The sequence below is a fragment of the Mustela lutreola genome, chromosome 9, assembly GCF_030435805.1.
Source record: "Mustela lutreola isolate mMusLut2 chromosome 9, mMusLut2.pri, whole genome shotgun sequence".
Taxonomy (NCBI): domain Eukaryota; kingdom Metazoa; phylum Chordata; class Mammalia; order Carnivora; family Mustelidae; genus Mustela; species Mustela lutreola.
This window is the reverse complement of record NC_081298.1, coordinates 12,639,931-12,658,997: the sequence shown is the minus strand read 5'-3', so window position 1 is coordinate 12,658,997 and position 19,067 is coordinate 12,639,931. Positions and strand designations below refer to the sequence as shown.

The 19,067-nt window shown below is 55.1% G+C and overlaps 1 long non-coding RNA gene across 1 annotated transcript; it reads left to right on the top strand.

Annotated features, from left to right (window-relative positions):
* The first annotated feature begins 5,595 nt into the window (after positions 1–5,595).
* On the top strand, positions 5,596–17,816 carry LOC131807560 (uncharacterized). The gene is made up of 3 exons (XR_009344539.1): positions 5,596–5,674; positions 6,390–6,526; positions 16,537–17,816. It is a non-coding gene; the product is annotated as an uncharacterized LOC131807560 (long non-coding RNA).
* Positions 17,817–19,067: the final 1,251 nt, after the last annotated feature.

Below are 19,067 nucleotides of genomic sequence, written 5' to 3'. Positions count from 1 at the left end.
CCATTAAAAAAAAAAGCAGGTCCCAGAGAGCAGGGACTTAGCTTTGTCCAGCGCCTCGGGCCAACCTTGGTGCATCGTAGGTCCTCAGCAAGTATTTGCTGAACGAATGTGCCTCCACCATTCCTCAAAGCACCCATTTAGACTCACCTCCCTCTTGAGCCTTTTGGGGTGCCTGTGAGAGTCAGTGTCTCTTTACTCAATGGCCTCATTATATTCTTGCATGTGACATGCTTTTTGAGCCTCTGGGTGTGAGCTTTCAGCTTTGCTAAGGGGGCTTCCCACCAGGGGAAGACAACAGAATCCCTGACTCACAGTGCTGCCATTCCCACAGCGGAAAATGGGCATAAACCTGTTACTGGTAACTCTGTCCCGTTCTTAGATGCCCCTGTACCTCATCGTATAGTTACCCTGATCATTTGATCATTTCTTTCTGTGGAGGAAGGGCTTACCCTTTGGCAGAGACTGAGCCAGGCATGGGCGATCTGAAAAGTGAATAAATTATCAAAATTAACTTTAAAGGACTCACAGTGTGCTGAGCAGAGAAGTCATGAGGCACATAGGACCAACACAACAGCAGCGATGGGAGGCATGGACTGGAGCAGAGATGGTGGGGTCAAATTTCGGACTAAGGATGGCAGCAGAGCAACCAGGGAGAAATCAGGGAAGGCTTTACAGAAGAGGTGACATGCAGAAGGATGAGCAGGAGTTCACCTAGAGAAGTGGGATGGAGGGAAAGGCATTTAGGCAGAGGGAACAGTGTACGCAAAGGAACAGAGGCCAAAGAGTGGCTGCTGACCAAAGAATGTGGCCAAATTTTCTAAATGACAACTCCACTTCTTATGGCCCAATCCAGTCTAATCCTGAGTTATCTTTTGAGATAACTTTTGTCCAAGTGCAGGGCATGGTGGAGGCTGGAGAGATGCACAAAGCACGTCCCCTGTCCTTCTGGAGCTCTGTCTAAGCAGGCAGGCGGCAGGCATTTAAAGAGAAGCGAGAGTGACAGATCGGATTCGTGTTCAAGGCATCATTAGATGATCCCTGAGCACACAATGTGGATTTGTGCCTGATTCACTTGGTAAGGCTAGAGTAGCAAAACTCATTAGATAATGGCCAAGTCATTCATTGATTCATTTGTTCACAACTATTTCTTGGCACTTGCCTTGTGTACTTGGCACATCTGAGGTGTTCGGGAGACAGAGGCAAACAGGAAAGAGGAGATCCCGTGTTTCTGAAGCTCGTGCCGAAAATTCATCCCAACGGAGCATGAACAGATGAGTGAATAAGACCCTTCCAGACGGCGGCAGTGCTATGAAGGAAATGCCACAGGGTTATGAGCGGGGGTGCGAGTGGGGAGCAGGGTCCCCCCTCAGCTCCAGGGTCCAGGAGAAAGCCCTTCTCATCGCCCTGAGCGCCAAGGCCCGAGGGCGGAGGAGGAGGCAGTAAATGAAGATGCTGGAAGGGTAAGTAACGGAGGCTGCGAGGTGGTGGGACCGTGCGGGGTGCGTTTCGGGGAACAGCAGGGCCAGTGTGGCCGCGGGGGGTGGGGAGCACAGAGTCGAGGTGGGTGAGGTGTGCAGGGCAGGGGGTCAGCGCCATAGCCCCAGTGAGGGGACGGGTCTAGTCTCCGTGGGAGGACAAGGGACAGAAGCTGCCTGCAGTTGCCCTTGTCTCTCTTCCTGGGACTTCTGACATAGGGGAAGACCTCACGACATTTAATTTAATTTGGGCCGTAGACGCCTGTCAAGCTATTCTCTTGCGCTCCCTGAGGGTCCTCGTCTTCCCTGCCCTTGACTTTCCCTCTCCCCCCGCCCCCCGATCTGTCCACACAGTGACAGCTCCCCTCTGGTGCCGAGTCCCCAAGCCACCCAATTTCCTGGGCATTACTACAATTAATAAACCACAAAAACCAAGCACAGCTGTTATCTTTCTGGTTGAGCCGCAGAGAAAAGAAACAGGCAGAGATAAAAAGAAAATACGACCCTGCAGCGTGGGATCCTATTGGCCCAGCCCAGCAAGACAAAGGCTGGATGAGTCTCCGGCTGGTGTGGGACAGTTCACCGGGCTCTTGACACAAGGACGTTTTGAAACTATGACACCGTGCGGAGGCTCTCATCCCCTGAGGCTCACGGGGGCTGTCCTGCTCTGGGGAGCCCGAGAGCGGACCGCTTAGCTACAGGCTTAAGTGTATTGGCCAACATTTATGGAGCACTTACAGTATGCTGGGTATGTTCTAAGCATGCACAGGTGCTCATTGAATCCTGACAGTGGCCCTTGGAGAAGGGCACTGGTGTTAGCCGCGTTGTGTCTCGGGGTAGGAGGGAAACTGAGACCCAGGATGGTGAAGGGCTTGCTCTACTTGTCCCACAGCTAGTGAGAGAGGGACCCTGGGTTTAACGGCACATGCTGTATTTTACAAGCCCAGCGCTGGTGGAAGAAATCAGGATTCCGTGCTCCCCAGCCTCCCCCCGCCCCCCCTTTTTTTTTTTAAAGAAGATTTTATTTATTAGACAGGGAGAGGCACAGCAAGAGAGAGGGAACACACGCAGGGGGAGTGGGAGAGGGAGAAGCAGGCTTCCTGCTGAGCAGAGAGCCTGATGTGGGGCTCGACGTGGGGCTTGATCCCAGGATTCTGGGATCCTGACCTAAGCTGAAGGCAGACGCTGAACCGACTGAGCCAGCCAGATGCCCCTCCCCAGCCCCTCCTAATACACGCTCATGTACCACATGGCTGGGCTGCCACTCAGGCGCTCCCGATTTGTGGAAAACAGCCCCCGGAACTGCCCATGACACTCCATGGAGGGGTTCACATGCTTCCGGTAAATGTCGTCTGGTGTCTGTGTGCACGTGTGTGTGCGTGTGTGTGCGCGTGCATGGGTGCCTGTGTGTGGCCGTTAGGAGCGGCGTGTCTGGAGTCAGAGAGCCTGGGCTTGAATCCAGGAACAACCTTGGGAATGTTGCTTACACCCTCTGTGCCTCAGTATCCTCCTCTGTCCCACGATGACAGTCAGCCCCCACTCAGAGCGTTGGTGTGAGGGCTAGGCGGGTTCGTCCCTGTGAGGTTTCGATGGGAGCCCGGTGCGGGGTGGGTGCTGGGGGAACTCAGCCGTGCTTACTGCTGTTCGTTGTCCCCCCGACTCTGTCGTGCAGGCGGCCTGAACCCTGCTCCCCGGGGACAGCTCCTGTCCTGAGCGAGGGGGTGATCCTGGGCTGGGGGCTTCACCTCCTTGTACCTTGCTTTCCTCCTCTGGCAAATGGGCCAACAATCACTCTTCCTCCTTTGGATCTTTATTGGGATTAAATGAGCTCTAGGTGCACTCGGGGTCCTAAGTGTCGGTTGGATTGTCCTCCCCTGGATCTGTGTTTGGCGACTTCGTGCTCACGCACTGTCTCCTTCTGTTACCATGATTGCAGAGGCCACAGACTCTGCCTCCTTTTCTGTTTGTTTCTTTCCTTTTTTTTTTTTTTTTTTTGGTTAAGATTTATTTGTCAGAGAGAGAACAAGAGTGTGCACAAGCAGGGGGAGGGACAGGCAGGGGGAGAAGCAGACTCCCCACTGAGGAGCCCAGTGCGGGGCTCGATCGCAGGACCCCAAGATCATGACCTGAGCCGAAGATAGACACTTACCTGACTGAGCCACCCAGGCTTCCCTCTTCTGTTCATTTCTGACAAGACAAGTGGGTTTGCGTGGGGTAGCAGATAGCAAAGTTGGGGTCTAGAAACTTAACCTACCTCAAACCTTGCAGTTGCCCAGGGGATCCACTTAGGGACCAAGATCTTCCAGGTCTTGGCTTGTCTCGACATAATCTCTCCCCTGCCTCTGTCTCAGGGTCCCCTACGCAGTGGGAGGACAGAAGGGCTCACCCACCTCCTCCTCACCCAATACCCACCCAGTCTCCTCGAAGCAACCAGACTGATTACTGGATACACCAAGCCCACATTACCCAGTTTTCTAAATACTTCCATGGCTTCACCTTGCCCTAAAAATAGACAACTCCCCAGTGTGCTATTTCGGTTGGGGCTGGCTTGATTGAGTGTAGCGAAGACTCAGAATGACAGTGGTCTAAATAAAGTAGAAGAAACAGAGGAAAGGCTCATGTGTCTGGGCCCAGGAAGTCTGGGAAGAGAATCAGGAGGCCGTCAGGGAGGCAGCGACAGTCACATCCGTGGGGCTGGGTAGGGTGTAGACTTTACTCTGGGTGGGGGGAAGAAGCCAGAGGCTTCCGGGCAGGCGAGGAATAGGACTGCGCTGGCTTTGAAAGGATGGGCTTGTCTTAGTCTGCGTATGATGTTGCTCTGAACGGTTGGTTAGCATCTGCCCTCTACCCCAAACCAACCATCCAGGAAGGCAGGGGCCGTGTCTTCCTTTTTTATTTAGCAGCGTCTGTACTGCTTCTAGCACACCGCTGGGCATACAGCAGACAGCCAATACATATTTACTAAGGCAAGAGAGAAGAAAGAGAGAGAATGTTTGGGGTAGACCGTGGTGGTGGGGTGGGCAGCCTTCTCTCTGCCCGTTTTCCCTGTGTCCTATGTGTAAATCCCGGCTGGGCTGGCTCCATCATCTCGCAGGCCGTGTCGACATCCGAGGTTTAGCATATAAAAATCTATCAGGAGCAACCGCATTGATCTTGAGGTTGACTCCATGCTGAGGGAGAATAAGTAATGACTCGAGCTACTTTGACAGCAGCTCAACCGTCTCTTCCTTGCCTTGAAGCAAAGCGGCTGGAGAGGCAGAGAGGCCTTTGGGGAAGCAGTTCCGGCGCTGTGTGTCACCCCTGAGGAGCGATGTAACTGGGGGATGATTTATGGCAGCCTTCTGGTGTGGGAAGAGCCGGTGGCTTAACGAGAAAACGGCTCTTCTGTGGCCACCCGCCTGGGATGTGGAGGGGGCATCGGGACTTCATTGAGCGGCACAGAAACTCCGATCTCCTTTCCTGTGCGCAGCAAACTGGGCAAACTTGACACAGTATAAGTGGTCCAGCGGCTCTGCACGCCAGTCTCCCTTGCAGCGAGGGCTAGGCCAAGGGCGGGGGACTCTGGTTGTGTTCCTCACGGCACCCCTGTACGTAAACTTCGAATGGGAATCTTGTCATGTGGAGAAAGAGGAACCTCATGAAATCCGTTCTGGGGATGGCCAGCGAGTGAGAGGGGCGACGCGTCAACGCTTTGAGCAGTGGGGGCCTCAGGGTCTGTGTCCAAGGCTACTGGAGGCATCTTCCTGGGCATAGCTCTGTGCGATGATTGCGGACCAAGTTCTTAGCTATGTGGCCTTTAGGTGTGATTATCTGGTCCCTCTGGGAAATCACCCAGCCCCCCACTATGTTGTTGTAAATTCCTTTTCTGCTTAAATTGACTGGTATGAGTTCTGTTGTTTTCAGCGAACTGCTCTGACTCACACATGGGGCGAGCGCTCGGAGCCAGAGAAGTGGGTGGCGAATGAGGAAGGTGTGTGTAAGCACTTTGCCAGACTCCTAGAAACAGGAAGCGGGTAAACACCCACGGGCTGTCTACAGCCGATCCCACTTAACGTTCTCTTATTTAGTCATTCATAAATATTTATTAAGTACTGACTCTACCAGGCACTGTGCTTGCTGTTGGGAGTAACATACTGAACAGGGCAGACAGAGTCCCTGGCGTCCTGGGGCTTCCATTCTGACTGGGAAGACAGCAAGAGGTAATCAACCCATGAATAAATGAGATACATTGAAATCGTGCAAGAAAGGCTCATGCAGGATGACCAGATGGAAGGTGACGACCATGGAGGTCTGCTTTCTACAAGGCCGGCAGGGACTTGTTCTTGGACGAGTGAATTTATGGATAAGAAGGAGCCAGCCAGACTGAATGTTCGGGAACACGGGTTCTGGGTGGAGGGTGGTGAGCAGCACTATGGCTCCGAGCAGGAAAGGACGTGGCCTGTGACAGAAGGGCTCAGGGAGCAGATCGTGCAGGGCTTCCTGGGTCACCGTAGGGAGTCTGGATTGTATTTGATGGGAAATCATTGGAGAGATTCATGCAAAGGAGTGACATGGTGTGACTTGCAGTATAGAAATGGCAAGTGAGCCTGTGCAGGTGATAGGGAGTGGTGGGGGTTGGTGGGGACCCAACACGTGTGTGTTGTCTACCAGGAAGCTCAGTAGACCAGGGCTTTTGCTGGGGGCACCCTCTATCTAGCTCAGGTTCAGAGAGGCAGAAGGAAAGCTGGTGCTAAGAATGAACGACTGTTCATCCGTCCTGGGTAAATGGGGAGGGAAATGCATGGATTCGGAATCTACTTGGGGTGGGGGGGTCAAGCTGTCGGGAAATACTGACGGTTTGGGTGGGGGAGGGCGTGAGAAAGGGAGGTGTCAGCCTCCGGGCAACATCGGACGGGGAATCCATTACCATCACAGGGCACTTAGAGTTCGAAGACCACGGCTGCAGGTGTCTCTCTCACTTAGTCACAGCAGCAGGACACCACACAGCTCACCACACAGCAGGACAATGAGGAGGGTCTTAGAGCACCTGGGATGACCCCTTCCTTTGGCAGGTGAGTAAACCGAGGCTGGAGAAGGGTTATCCAGTGAGCGAGTCGTTGACAGGAGACTAGAATGTCTACTCTCTGATTCCCAAGTAAGTGCTCTTCCCGTAGGCCCTTTTGAGGATGACTAGAAATATCGGGAGTGACGGAATGTTAAGGCAGGGAATGACAGCGCGCTGGTTACCAAGCTGGTTTCTCAGCCTCCAACCCACCCTTCCAGACTGTTCCGTAATCCCGGGGCTCTACCGAGTCTCTCTGTCCTTTACCAGGCGGCTTTTCGCTGGGTCCCGCCTCTGCGGATTGCAGCAGCCTGGGCCCCAAAGAGAGGCAGAGCCATGGGGTGATTTAAACGGGATATGTTATATAAAGAATTATTCAGCTCTGATAAGAGTCACCATGCGATGTAAGAAAAGACTAGCTGGTTTCCTAGAGGGAAGGGACAGTCCCCCAGGAAGGATAGACTTGGAAGGGGGCCCCTTCCCAAGGCTGGGGTTCAGATCTCTTTGTGGGAGGTGGTTTGCTGGCCCCAGGGTTACCTCGCTGGAGCCAGAGTGCGGTAGCACCTAATGAAGACTCAACGTTCCAAATATTCACTGGCTCGCCTCTCCACCCACCCCTGTTGCCATCCTGGTCCAAGCCACCGTCATCTCTCACCTGATTATTGCCACGGTCGCCTCACTGGTCTCTTGATCTTGACCCTAGATCAGGTCCGTTTTTGAAGCAGAGCCTGTGACGGAGCTCCTTACGCACGTGATCTATGGAAGCGGTGCTCCTAAGAGAAGGGAGTGAGGCGCAGAATGGGGCAAAATGCTAAGCAAGCACGGTCAGCCCAGGCCCATGGAGAGTCCTGGAGCGTGAACTGTATCCCAGAGCAGGTCCCACCTTGAGGCAAGGGGGCTGGCGATTTTATCTCCGTCACTGGCCATCGGCTGCTCCGGGGCGGGCGTGCGTGGGGATGATGGCCTCCTCATTTGGCCTTAAGGCTGTTCTCCCTCTGGGGAGGGAACACCTGTGGACCTCTCAGCTGTGACTCAAAGCAGCTGGGTCACGAGGTCAGGAAAGGGGGTTCAGGCAGGACACTAACCCCACCACCATCGCTTCCCAACATTCTGATGATAGATGGGGGGACCCGGTGGCCCTCTTCTGGTTCAGGAGAAAATCAGAGACGGAATCCATGCATCTTCTGTGGGGACCACAAGGTCACTGGGCTCCTGTAGGTGGCCGAAAAGGGGAGGAAGTCACGATGGAGTTGGATTTAAACCCTTTGTTCCAACAGCGTCCTGTTTAAGCCCCAAACTTACCATGCTCTCTGTCTGTGAGCTTGGGTGAACTGCTTCTTCTCTCTGGATTCATTTCCTGTCTGTGAATGGGGCCTGACCCCTGCCCTCAGGCCCGATTCTGGACCTGGTCTCCCAGCCCACAGCTCCTCTGTGTTCGTCATGCATCGGCACTAATTTCGAATGACCTTCTGGTCGTTCCCACAGATTAAAAAACTGTTTAAGATGACCTGAGCCCAGAACCGAATTCCGTTTCACATAGACACAAACACAATTTTTTTTTTTTTCATTGTTTTAAAGTATACCAGGTCTTCAGGGACAAAACTATGGCATCAGCTGAGGGAAGATCATACTCTGATTTGTTCAGGACTTCCCCGAGGTCTGTTCGCCAGGTTGAAAACTTGTATGACCAATGGCAAAGCCTCTCGTGGCGTCTGAGGGGACCCCCCATGACACAGCTGTCGCTGGTCTGCGCCTGTAGCTTCATTCCCTGGAATTCTCCGTCCAAGTGTGGGCATCAGGTGATGGGTAGCCTCCCATTGAGCTGTGCCAGAGTTCTGGCACGTTGAAAAGTGTTTTATTTTATTATAAATTCCTTTCCTTTCCCCTTTATCTTATACTCAGGATAGGACATGGATTAAAAAATAGGTATGGAGGTAAGTTACACTGACGAGGAATTTCATTTCAGTTGAAGAGAAGTCATAAAATCTTTGCTTTAAAAACCAGGTATTGGCTCTGGTAAGAGTTGAGAACTAAAAGTCTGAACAGAATTAGCAACGTCTTCTCTTTCCTCAGGGGACCCACAGCCGCCTTTAGAGCTCCTTGTGAGCTTGAGCTGGATTTTACAAGGACAGAGTCCTTTCTGCCTTTTGGTCCAATCTAATTCTCCTTTGTTGCACTATTAGGGAGTCTGCGGAAGACGCGAGTGATTTTTACCCCACCTCCCCAGGGCTGTGTGTTCTGGAATGGTCCCTACCAATGGAGTGTGGCTGGCTGGCTCCCCTTTGCCAGGCCAGCAGACCTGGGCTTTTGCCAGATTTAGGTCTCTGTCCAGTGAGCAAGTGATTGCTTTCCTCCATAGGAGACACAACAACAATCAAGAAACAAACAAACACATTTTTTAAAAAGGCAGAAACGCTTAGTCATGCAAATCAGGGCGAGCAGAGGGTAAAGAAAAGAGCCTCATTTGCATGCAGCAGCTCCTGGGGCCCTGGCCCACGGGGCCCGCTCTCTCTGAAAACTCTAGGCCCAGAGCTGCAAATCCCCGGGCACATTAATGCACATTAATAAAGGTTTGTCCCAAGCGGAGTAAACACCACCCGTTCCCAGGACACCAAGAAGCAGAAAATGATCCGGAGGTTAACTGGGTCATTAGCCGTGCCACAATATGGGTCATACTGGATGTAATTTGGTTCCCTTCTGCTCCAGGCTCCAATAAAGCCACCGGTTCTCACAGCGGGGGGCCAGTGACTCAGTGGCAAGTTGAGGTCTCCTGGATACCGGGACCTTGGAGCCGTCATTATGATTCATGGAGCCTCTGACATCACCGGTGCTTTTGTGATGCAAAGTTCTGAGTTGTCTAAACACACTGGGGGGACCCGGGAATCTGGGTGTCCTTGTCCTGTGCACGCCCACAAAATGGGACTCACAGACACACACGGTTTTAATCAGGTAGTGAGGACTTTTTTCCCCTATGTGTACAGTAAGACATGTAGACATAGAAATGACAGTCATGGAGGGAGTTTATTAGACTTCTAGACCTATAAGAACGGGAGGCGTGGCATATGCCACACAAGGCCAAGGGGAAAAGCACTGGGGTCTACCAGGAGGTAGAGGGAAAGCTGGGGAGTTGTGAGCAAGAGGCTTTCCTGGGCAGGGGCAGCAGGTAAGGCACGGGGAGAAGCCTTCCGATTGGCTAGTTTGAAGGATTGCAGGGGAATCTTGGTACCCGTTTTGTCCAAAGCTGCCTGGGACCTGGTACGGGAATGATGAAAACAGGCGGATAGAGGCTGGGAGTGTGAGAACCTGGAAACGGAAGTGGCTGGGTGGTGTGACCTCTGGACTGGTTTGTGTTTGAAAAGAGCACTCCAGGGATGCCTGGGCGGCTCAGCCATTAAGGGGCTGCCTTTGGCTCAGGCCATGGTCTAGGGTCCTGGGATGCAGCCCCGTCTCAGGGACCCTGCTTGGGGTGGGGGAGGAAAGAGGGGGCTGCTGCTCCCTCTTCCTCTGTCTGCCACCACCTTTCCCCCCGTTTGTGCTTGCGTGTGCACCTGTGCTCTCTCTCTGTCAAATAAATAAAATCTTTTAAAAAGGGGGGGGAAAGCACTCCAAGGTGAGTGGTTTGAAATCTCTCAAAACTGGCTAACTCTAGGAGGGGGAATCCTGCAGAGCAGCAAGGTTGGGATGTCAAAGCATCAGAACCCCCCCAAATAAAAGGCATGATTAATGCATCTCCAGACAGAGACACGACAGGACCCTCAGGTGCACACACAGGCACACATGGAGAGCTGGGTTAAAATTGCCTTCTATTCCTGTTAGTGGTAGTTAGATCATTTTCCCCAAAGCACGTGTTATTATACAATAGGGTTCCTTAATTGCAACAACACTTGAGAAATTGCAGGGATAAAGTTAAACAAACCCGAGTGTGATAATTATGTGTTCTGCATATGTTCTGCCTTTACATCTTGTTTGGAGAATCTGAAACCCAAACAGAAAGAAAAAGGGGCTCAGGCAGGCTGATGTCTCCTGGGCAGAACCAGAAGGGAATTACAATGGAGGGACAACCTCCCTTCACACCCCCTGCCATCAGGGTCACCTCGAAGGGCACAGGGAAGCCTGTCGCAGGATGCTACCTGTGTCTGGAAATTGGGAAGCAGGTGTTCACCTGTACAGTCATACTTCCCGCTCCTCGTTCAGACGTGCCCCAGCCAGATGGCAGAGGCCCTAATGAGGAAGGAAGCAGGCTGGGCTGAGGCTGCTGGCTGAGCCCCCCCAGGCTTCTAGCCTGGATGGCAGGGGCTTGCCTCCCACGCCCCATTGTCATCCCCACCCCCGAGCCCACACTGCCTGCCCAGAGTGGGGGCTCTCTCTGCCCTGAGAACATGCTTGAAGACTCAGAAATGTTCCCTGACTCACAGGCCCTGGGGGAACGTGGAGGCCTGGGCACTCCTCTCCCTCTTCCCCCTTCCCCTGGACTCACGGACCTTCCTTCTGTGCCACATGCGTGCCTGGGGTGTCCCAACCCAGGGCCCTTTTCTGGGCCGTGCGTCCTCCTCCAGGCTGACACCCCCCCCTCCCCCCCCCCCCCCCCCGCATAGCTGCCCCTGCTCACCTTCCAGGGCTCTGCCAGGTGTCACGTCCACAGAGGGCTCCCGACCACCTGCCCACAGTCAGCCCCTCCACCCAGGCCCTTCCCAGCGCGCCGCCCGGTTTTCTCTTCTGGGTACCACTCACCACCATCAGAAGTGACCCCGGGGGCACGTTTCCCTGGCGTCCTCTCCCTCGCCTCCCTTCTTAAGTGTGAGCTCCAAGGACTCAGGGACCCGCCTGTCCCGTGAAGCCCCATGTACCCAGCATCTACAGCGGCGTCTGGCCCAGAGACGCTGCCCAGTACATGGCCAGGGGACGGCTCGGTGGCTGAGCCTGACATCAGAATCCTGGGCTCAGGTCCCGCAGGTTGTTCACTGACCCCCTGACTCTGGGGCAGGGACACCTGCTGTCTGGGAAAAGGCTTCCTCCTCTGAGAAGCAGAGCTGATACCGGAACACTCGTCTCACACGACGGCTGGGAAGCACAGGGACAGAGATGACCGACATCCGAGCTCTGCCCACCCGGAGCCGAGGGGACAGGAGCGGTCCCGTCACTGTCACGGCCACCCCTGCCCCGACCCCCCGCAGGACTATGGGCAGAGCAGCTCCCGGAAAACCCAGGCAGAGGGGAACGCACTCCATCGTTGTGTCTGCCCGCAGAGGCCCCGGGGTCTCTGGGACGCCGTGAATTCTCTGTAGCAGCGGTTTTTGTAAATTCTCCAAGGGAAATCTTTTGAGTTTGCAACGAGTAAGGGTGTGTTCAAAAAGATTTCACCACATATTTAACATGAGGCACAGAATGTTCCAGATTGATATTCTGCGTGAGAATGATGGTTCAAGCAACCAGAAGCTTCTGTTCCAACAACTGCTGACTGTTCCCTAATATCCACCCCCAATCCTTAGGAGGAATGGATTCTGACTTTTGGAAGCGGGCATGGCGCCCCCCGAAGAAAGCCGACATTTCCCAGCCTCCCTTGCAGCGAAGGGTGGCTGAGTGGCTCTTCCAGGGGATCCTAAAGAACAGCAATCCGTGCAGGTGACGCCCTTCCAGGGGACGGTCTCTCTCCTCTTCCTCCTTTTTACCCACGTCCTGCTGGCTGGTCCAAGCAAGGCGCCGAGACACGACGGACCGCGGAGAGGACAGCGAGCCTCGGGGGTGGTGAATGGACAAGACAGAAGGAGCCTGGACCTTGAGCTGCCGCACCAGGCTGGGCTGCCCCTTCCGATGGTTCCCGAAAAAGGAGCTCCCACTGGCGCAGCATCCTGACTCATGAAGATAGAGGCCTCACCACAGGGGCTGGCGCTCCGACTCCCAAGAGTGCGGGCACCCCTGGCCCGGGGTCCTTTCGAGGGCGGTGCCCTAACTCTCTCATTAGACCTTAGCATAAGTCATGCTTTCCCGTGTCATTTGGTTTCTGTACCGTGTCCATCCATCAGCAGTTGAGGCTCATCTCTCCCTCCTCCCACACGACCTCCCCTGTCACTGGTCCCAGGGTTGAAAGGCCCCGCTCCCGGCCTGTCCTCCAACCAGCCACAGTCCCTGCTCCACGGGGTGACCAGCCCGCAGCTCGTGGCCGGAGAGACCCCGAGGAGTCTAGGGGTTCCTGTGTCCCTTCTCGGAGTCACACCAGCCCCATGTCGGGGGCCCTGGACTGGACGGAGTGGACGGTTACCATCCGGGGCAATACAGACGCAGAACTGTTTCATCATCCTAGAACGTTCTCTTGGACGGCACTGGCCGACAGACAAGACTCTAAGGAGTCATTGGGTAGGAAGGAGGCACCAGGCAGGAAGGAAATGAAACAAAAAGGGAGCTTTGACCAGAAGGTCCTCCCTGCCTCATTCACTCGGTCCTTTCTTCACTCTCAAAATCCATTTCACATCTATCGAGCTCCTTCCAGGGACTGACCATTGGGATGGCCCCAGGGAGACAAAAGAGAATTAGGCAGACACAGCCCCTGACTTCGGGGAGCTTATGGTCTAGTCTGGGGAGGCAGACAAGAGAGAAGGAGGTGAATAAATCAGCAAGCAAGACAATTCCAGAAAACAGCAAATATCAGGGTGGGGTCACATCCTCGGGACTCAGTGTCTGCAGGGGGAGGCCGGGGCTTGGTTTAGGGAAACAGATCATCTCTGCGCAACCTGAGATTATAGGCCGGGGGTGATGTCAGACTCTGGAAAGGGCAGGAGTGAGATATTCCAGGACCCATCACTTGAAAGGCGGGGAGGACCTGGGGCCAGGACATCCCTGAGATCTGGGATTTAGTATGTGCCCCCAACCCTAGGGTCTGGGTGTGCACCGGGATCCCCAGAAACCAGAGAGACGTGAAATGCAGCAGTGGTCCCTGTTGTACGCGGAGATTTTTCTGAGGATACATCAGAGAGGCTGTCAGTGCCTGGGTCTTGATCCGACCCTTGCCGGGTGGGGGCTGCTCTTGTTTCCAGCTCCAGAAACCTTAGCCTCCCTCCCCCTCAGCGCCTGGGCTTTTGGGTTCCCTGCCCTGCCCAGGAGACCACTGGTTCCTGTTCAGCAGAGGCCCAGTGAGCCCTGCTCCTGGGAGCTCCCTGCACAGAGCCCTGAGGCCATCACTGTCATCTTCATTCTGGGGACAAAGCTCGTGGGAGGCCAGAGCTTGGGACGGGGTGCCGTGGCCCCTCCGAGGGCACAGGGAGGGCCGGAGGCTGGACAGGGACAGGGCCCCCACCGCGTGGACCTGGACGCCGGGAGGCAGGAAGGGAACCCGGAGCCGCCCGGACAGTTGAGCGTGACGTCCGGCAAGGCATGTCCTGCAGGGTTGTGTTCCTGGAACAAGACCTCGGGAAAAAAGGTGCCCCAGTTCCCTCTGCAACCAGAACTTTCCATTTCGGCATATGGGGGCACCACGATGTCATTCAGGCTTTAGCACAGACCGAACAAAATGTGTTCTCCTGCCAGAAGTGAGGAAACCAACCTCCATCACAGTTCCTGACAGGTCGATGAATTCAACCAAAGACAGTGACCCCACAGGGCCGGGGGCAAGGCCCACACGGCGTAATCACAAGAAACAACTGAGCAGGTTTCATGCTTGCTTGATTTCTGGGCAGGCTGGAGGTTTCCCAAGGGGCCATGGGGGTGTGCCCCAGGCTGAACCCTGTCCTCCTGATTCTCCGGGGAACGGACGCCGGGCCTCCTGCAGGTGGCTCATGCCTTGTGCCTGGTCTTCAGGCAGGGCTGGGTCCGGGTGCTCTGATGCCATACCCGGGTTCAGCTGGTCTCCCTTGCCCCCACCTCTGGCCCCTATGGTGCTGAGTCTCCTGCAGGCTCTACTCAGGGCCGGACAGCTGTGGGTGCCCTGAGCAAGGCTGACCCACGGTTCCATCTCCAGCCCCACACTCGCTAAGGTCCAAGTCCAGGGACAAGAGCATGATGCCATGGGAGCCCCAGAGTCATGGATGAGCCAGCTCAGGACCCTCCTGTCATGGAACCAGTTGCTGGGCAGCAGTGGCTGGTGTGGTCCCCTGCCCCCCCACCCCGTGGACTAGGGTTTGGGGTCAGCTTACCCCAAACACATGGATTGACCTAGGAAGGTGAATTCTCAAATGCCGCTCAGGTTCTGTTTGCAGCAGAAGGGGAAGCAGAGGCCATTGGGAAGGGAACGTGTAGGGTCACGCACCACACCACCGGAGCCCCTTGAGGCCATCGGACGAATGGTGCACAGAAATCCACAAATTCCGGAGTCAGTCTCGAATGCTCCAGCCCCCCGGGAACTGATAACCGTGAGCATGGTCCCTGAATGTAGGTGACGGTGACATTCTGTCTGCATCAGAGACCAAGGGAGTTTGGGGACCCCACCTTCTGTGACACCAGCCCACAGGGAGGGGAGGTGGCCCCGAGGTCACTGGGGACCCGTCGTGCTCGCCCCTCCCAGCCAGGACCGTGCTTGGCTCTGAGCCACGGAAACCAGCTCGGGGAGCCCCGCCATGGGGCTTTGGCCTTGTTCCTGGTGAACAGGTCCTGGGCCGGTGTGGGGGGGCCGCAAGATGTCCCCAGGGGCCACTCCTTCTGCCCTGTGGCCCTCCGTTCTCTGCTTGGGCCCTCCCTCTGGCCTCTTTCATGGCTGCAGATGCTGCTGCTCCTTCCCACCAGGATGGAGGAGGGGGAGGGGGAGGGGCAAGAGGAGAGTGAGGCTGGAAGCGGGAAACAGTGCTTTCCCAGGACCCCCAGCAGCCGCCTGCTGCCCCTCAGGGCCAGACAGTGTCCCAGGGGCACTGCGGTGGGGGCTGGATAAGGTTTAGGGCACTCATGAGCGTTGGGTCCCGTGAGCGAGAAGGAAGGCCCTGCCCTGGGTGGACACCTGGCAGTGCGCGTCACCGTCCAAAGAACCGGCTCAAAGGATTGCGTTTGTGTGCAGAGGACACGCACAGCTGTTCTCAATCAGAGGTACATAATTCACATCTTCACAGACACAAATTCCTGCTTTTGAAGGCGACCAGACCGCATGGTTCTGCCTGCAAATATTCCAGCGGGCCCTGAGCTGCCCCAGTGAACCATCATGTGGCTCAGATCCAACAGCCGTCCCCAGAGCTGCTGCCTCCTGGGGCTGCGCAGGCAGGCGCTCTGCAGCGGCCTGGGTCGGCTGCCTCTTGGTGCCCAGAACGGATCAGCCCAAGCCCTGGTCGCCTGCCCACACGAAGGCTCAGCTGTCCTCCATCTGCAGACCAGCCGGCGAGGTACGAGAACCTCCTTGACGGCCAGGGAGCCTGGGATCGTCCTCCAACAGCTCCAGCCTGGATGCGATCCCAGAGATAAATCATACCTCTTTAAAAAGCCACAGCGGCCCATTATTTCTGCTCGAAAATACCCCTGGATCTTCACTAGAGAGCAGGGGTGACAGGCCCCGGCTGTTGTGCTCAGCTCTGCATAAAATCGCCATCAGCCGCTTGACTTCTAGAATGAGCCAGCTGGTAGCTTCCGACCGGGATAAATAAACCCTTCCCGTGCACGCGGGGCCTGGCAGACGTTTCAGAGCCTTGTCTGCAGAAGACACAGGAATATGCACGGTCACGGGCGCGGGCCAGTGAAACGCCCTGTTGTCGCCGGCTTAATGTGGGGATGAGCCAGAACGACCGAGTGGCAATCGCTGGTCTGCCTTTTGCAATACCTCCTCAAGTAAACAGCAATCTCAAAAAAATAAACTGAGCACATTTAAACAATTATTACTGCGATGTTCCCTCAGAACATGGCTGCAGATGCGCCATGCGCCCGTCACCCAGACTCCGCAGTGACCGGGATTTGCCCCACTCCCTCCAGCTGCCTCCCCTCTTTCCGCCACAGTATTTTAAAGCAAATCCCAGACTGCACGTGGGTTTTTATTAACATAACTGCAATGTCCTTATCGCTGATCCTGGGCGGATTTCTCTGCTCACACACGTTTCTCTGTCGTTGCTTACCCAGGGTCAGGACTCAGACAAGAGCCGCCCGGCATCTGGTTAAGTCTCTACAGACTCTCGGTGGAACGTGATCGGCTCCCCCGTTTCTGCTGTAGCTCGTGTCGCTGCCGTGCGGAATTCGCAGGATCAGTGGCCCTGAGGGGCCCTGCAGTCTGGGCCTGTTGGTCTGCTGCCCCTCGGTGTCACCTTACAATTCCTGCACCTGGAAGGAGAAGGGGAGGCCGCAGAGCAGCTTTGGCAAAGGCCGTGGTCCGATCAGCCCAGCCTGGGGCGCTGGAGCTCCCCGGAGCCAGCCTCGGGCAGTCGCTGCGGAAAGTGTCCTTCCAACATTTCCCGGGTTATTGCTGGCTAGCGAAGTCGGCGTTTGCTCCTAAGTGTTACGACCTCATTTGGTGTCCTCTCTGTTTCTTCATTCTGCGGGTGAGGACTGAGGCTCAGGGAAGATCAGTTAGCTCAAGGTCACTCGTCTCGTAGACCTGACCCTGTTTCCACGAGGGCCCCACGGTGGGTTGCCTCCCCAGCACTCCAGCTGGGCTAGTCAGCTCTGATGCATCCTGCCCTGTATAAACCCCTCTGGTTGCTTCCCACTGTTCTTCTTGTGAACCCCAGGGTCTTGCCTTGGTCCCAGAGGCCCAGCCCCCACTCCCTGCCTTCCTGAACCTCACTATCCCCTGCCGCCCTAGTCTTGGGCCCCCTCTCTGTTCCTTGTCCTGCCCAGACCTGCCTCCAGGCCTTTGCACGTGCTCTGCCCTTTGCCCGGAATTCTCTCCTGACAGCCTCTGATCTGGCTGGACACGTCTCTGTTCATCTCAGCTGCACAGAGACTGTCCCTGACCTTCCTGTCTTAATTCCCTGCTTTTTTCAACTCTCCGCTTACTTTCTGTAGATGGTTCTGTGCTCTTTATCAACCTTGTTTTTTCCTGTGGTCATTCATTGTGTCTCCTTGACTAAAAGATTCACCCTCTGAGGCCTAGGCGGGTAGGCCCATTCATAGGTCAGAGAAGGGAATTCCTAAGTATTTGCTCAGAAAATGGTGAATCAGTGATGGAAACCGGTCTGAATGAATGAATAAAATCTAAGGTAAATATAAATGATCTTCCCAAGAAGTCATATTGTTATGGATAAAAGAAAGAAAAGGCAAGAGCTCGTCCCACCTGCAGAAATGTGAGCTGTTTGGCCAGACTGCCGTCCTTCCCGGGGAACAGGAAATCAGCGCCCTGGGGGCTTTAGTGGAAAGAGCATCTGTACACAGTCTCCACTTTTCATCCGGTCACTGGAGCTGCGGGCCACGTTACAAAGGACAGGACCTTTCCTGCCCTGTGGGAGCTGGGAGGTCTGTTCTCTGTCCCTCAAGGGCCATCTGGACCCTTGGCTGTTTGATGTCTTCATTAAATTCCATAGGGATGTAAGGAAATGCTTGGTTTGTTTTTGCCTCTCTATCCAAGGATCTTCCTTGCCTCCGGCTTCCTGAGGGCATGTCCTCAGCCTTAATTATGTTAAAGGGACACTGATAAGGGCTCTGAGTGGCCCTGGACAGAAGGAGAACACATCAGGGCCCGGGAAGTATTTTCTTTACCTTCCTTCCCTTCGTTTCAAGCCTGATGGAGGCGGCCTTTTCTTCCTGCTTCACTCACGCCTCCCTCCTCTGGAGCAGATACACCTGCTGCTTTGTCTGAGTGGCCTCACGGTGACTTTCATCATGTTTTTATTCCACAATCACCTCTGCACCTGAGAGAAAGGGGGAACTGGCTATAAAAAGGAATCATTTCTCTTAATTACTCTTAAACTCCAGAGTGACTTGCCCAAGGGCAGGGAGCCGAGGCGGTGGGGTGTTTGTAAAAGCAGGGGCCATCAATCACGCTGGCCAAGCTGCCTCCTGCAGACTGTGTCGCCGCTGCCCTCGGTGGCGCTTAATCGATGGCCTTTCGGGGAGCTCTGAGTGATGCTGTCTCCTGTGAGCTGAGACTTCACTGGCAACGGCCTCTGGATGGAATGTTCCAAAAGGAGCTGGCCCCAGGTTCTCCCTCTGCTGAGTATAGGGGAAACTCACAGCAGATGCTTTGACCCATCAGGCAGCCCCGTGTTCCTCAGACTCCACGGAGGCAGCAACGGCACAGAATATTCTGCAGAGCACATTTCCTCTGTGTAGGCAGGAGGGAAGAAGTCCCTGACAAGACTCCCAGCTCCCTCCTTGTCCGCTCACAGCTGCCCTGCCATCACCACCCCGCAGACCACCAGGCTGGTTCGGTTTCACCTTCGTCCTGTTCAACTCGGTCGGTGAAGGCCACCCGGGATCCTGGTCCTCCCTGCTCCTTAGGCTAACCTCCCCAGGTGGGACCCCCCATTCTCCCAGACCCCCTTTCTCCTTCCCAGAGCACATCCACCTTGCACACACCCAATGTTCTGCTTGTTTACCTGGCTGAGTTCTAGAACGCATGCTCTTATAGTCAGAGCTTTTGTCCAGAGATTTTTATCTCATGAAAAGCCACCAGCAGCTCTAGGAGAAAGTAGCCCCCCCAAGGCTAGTTTACAAAC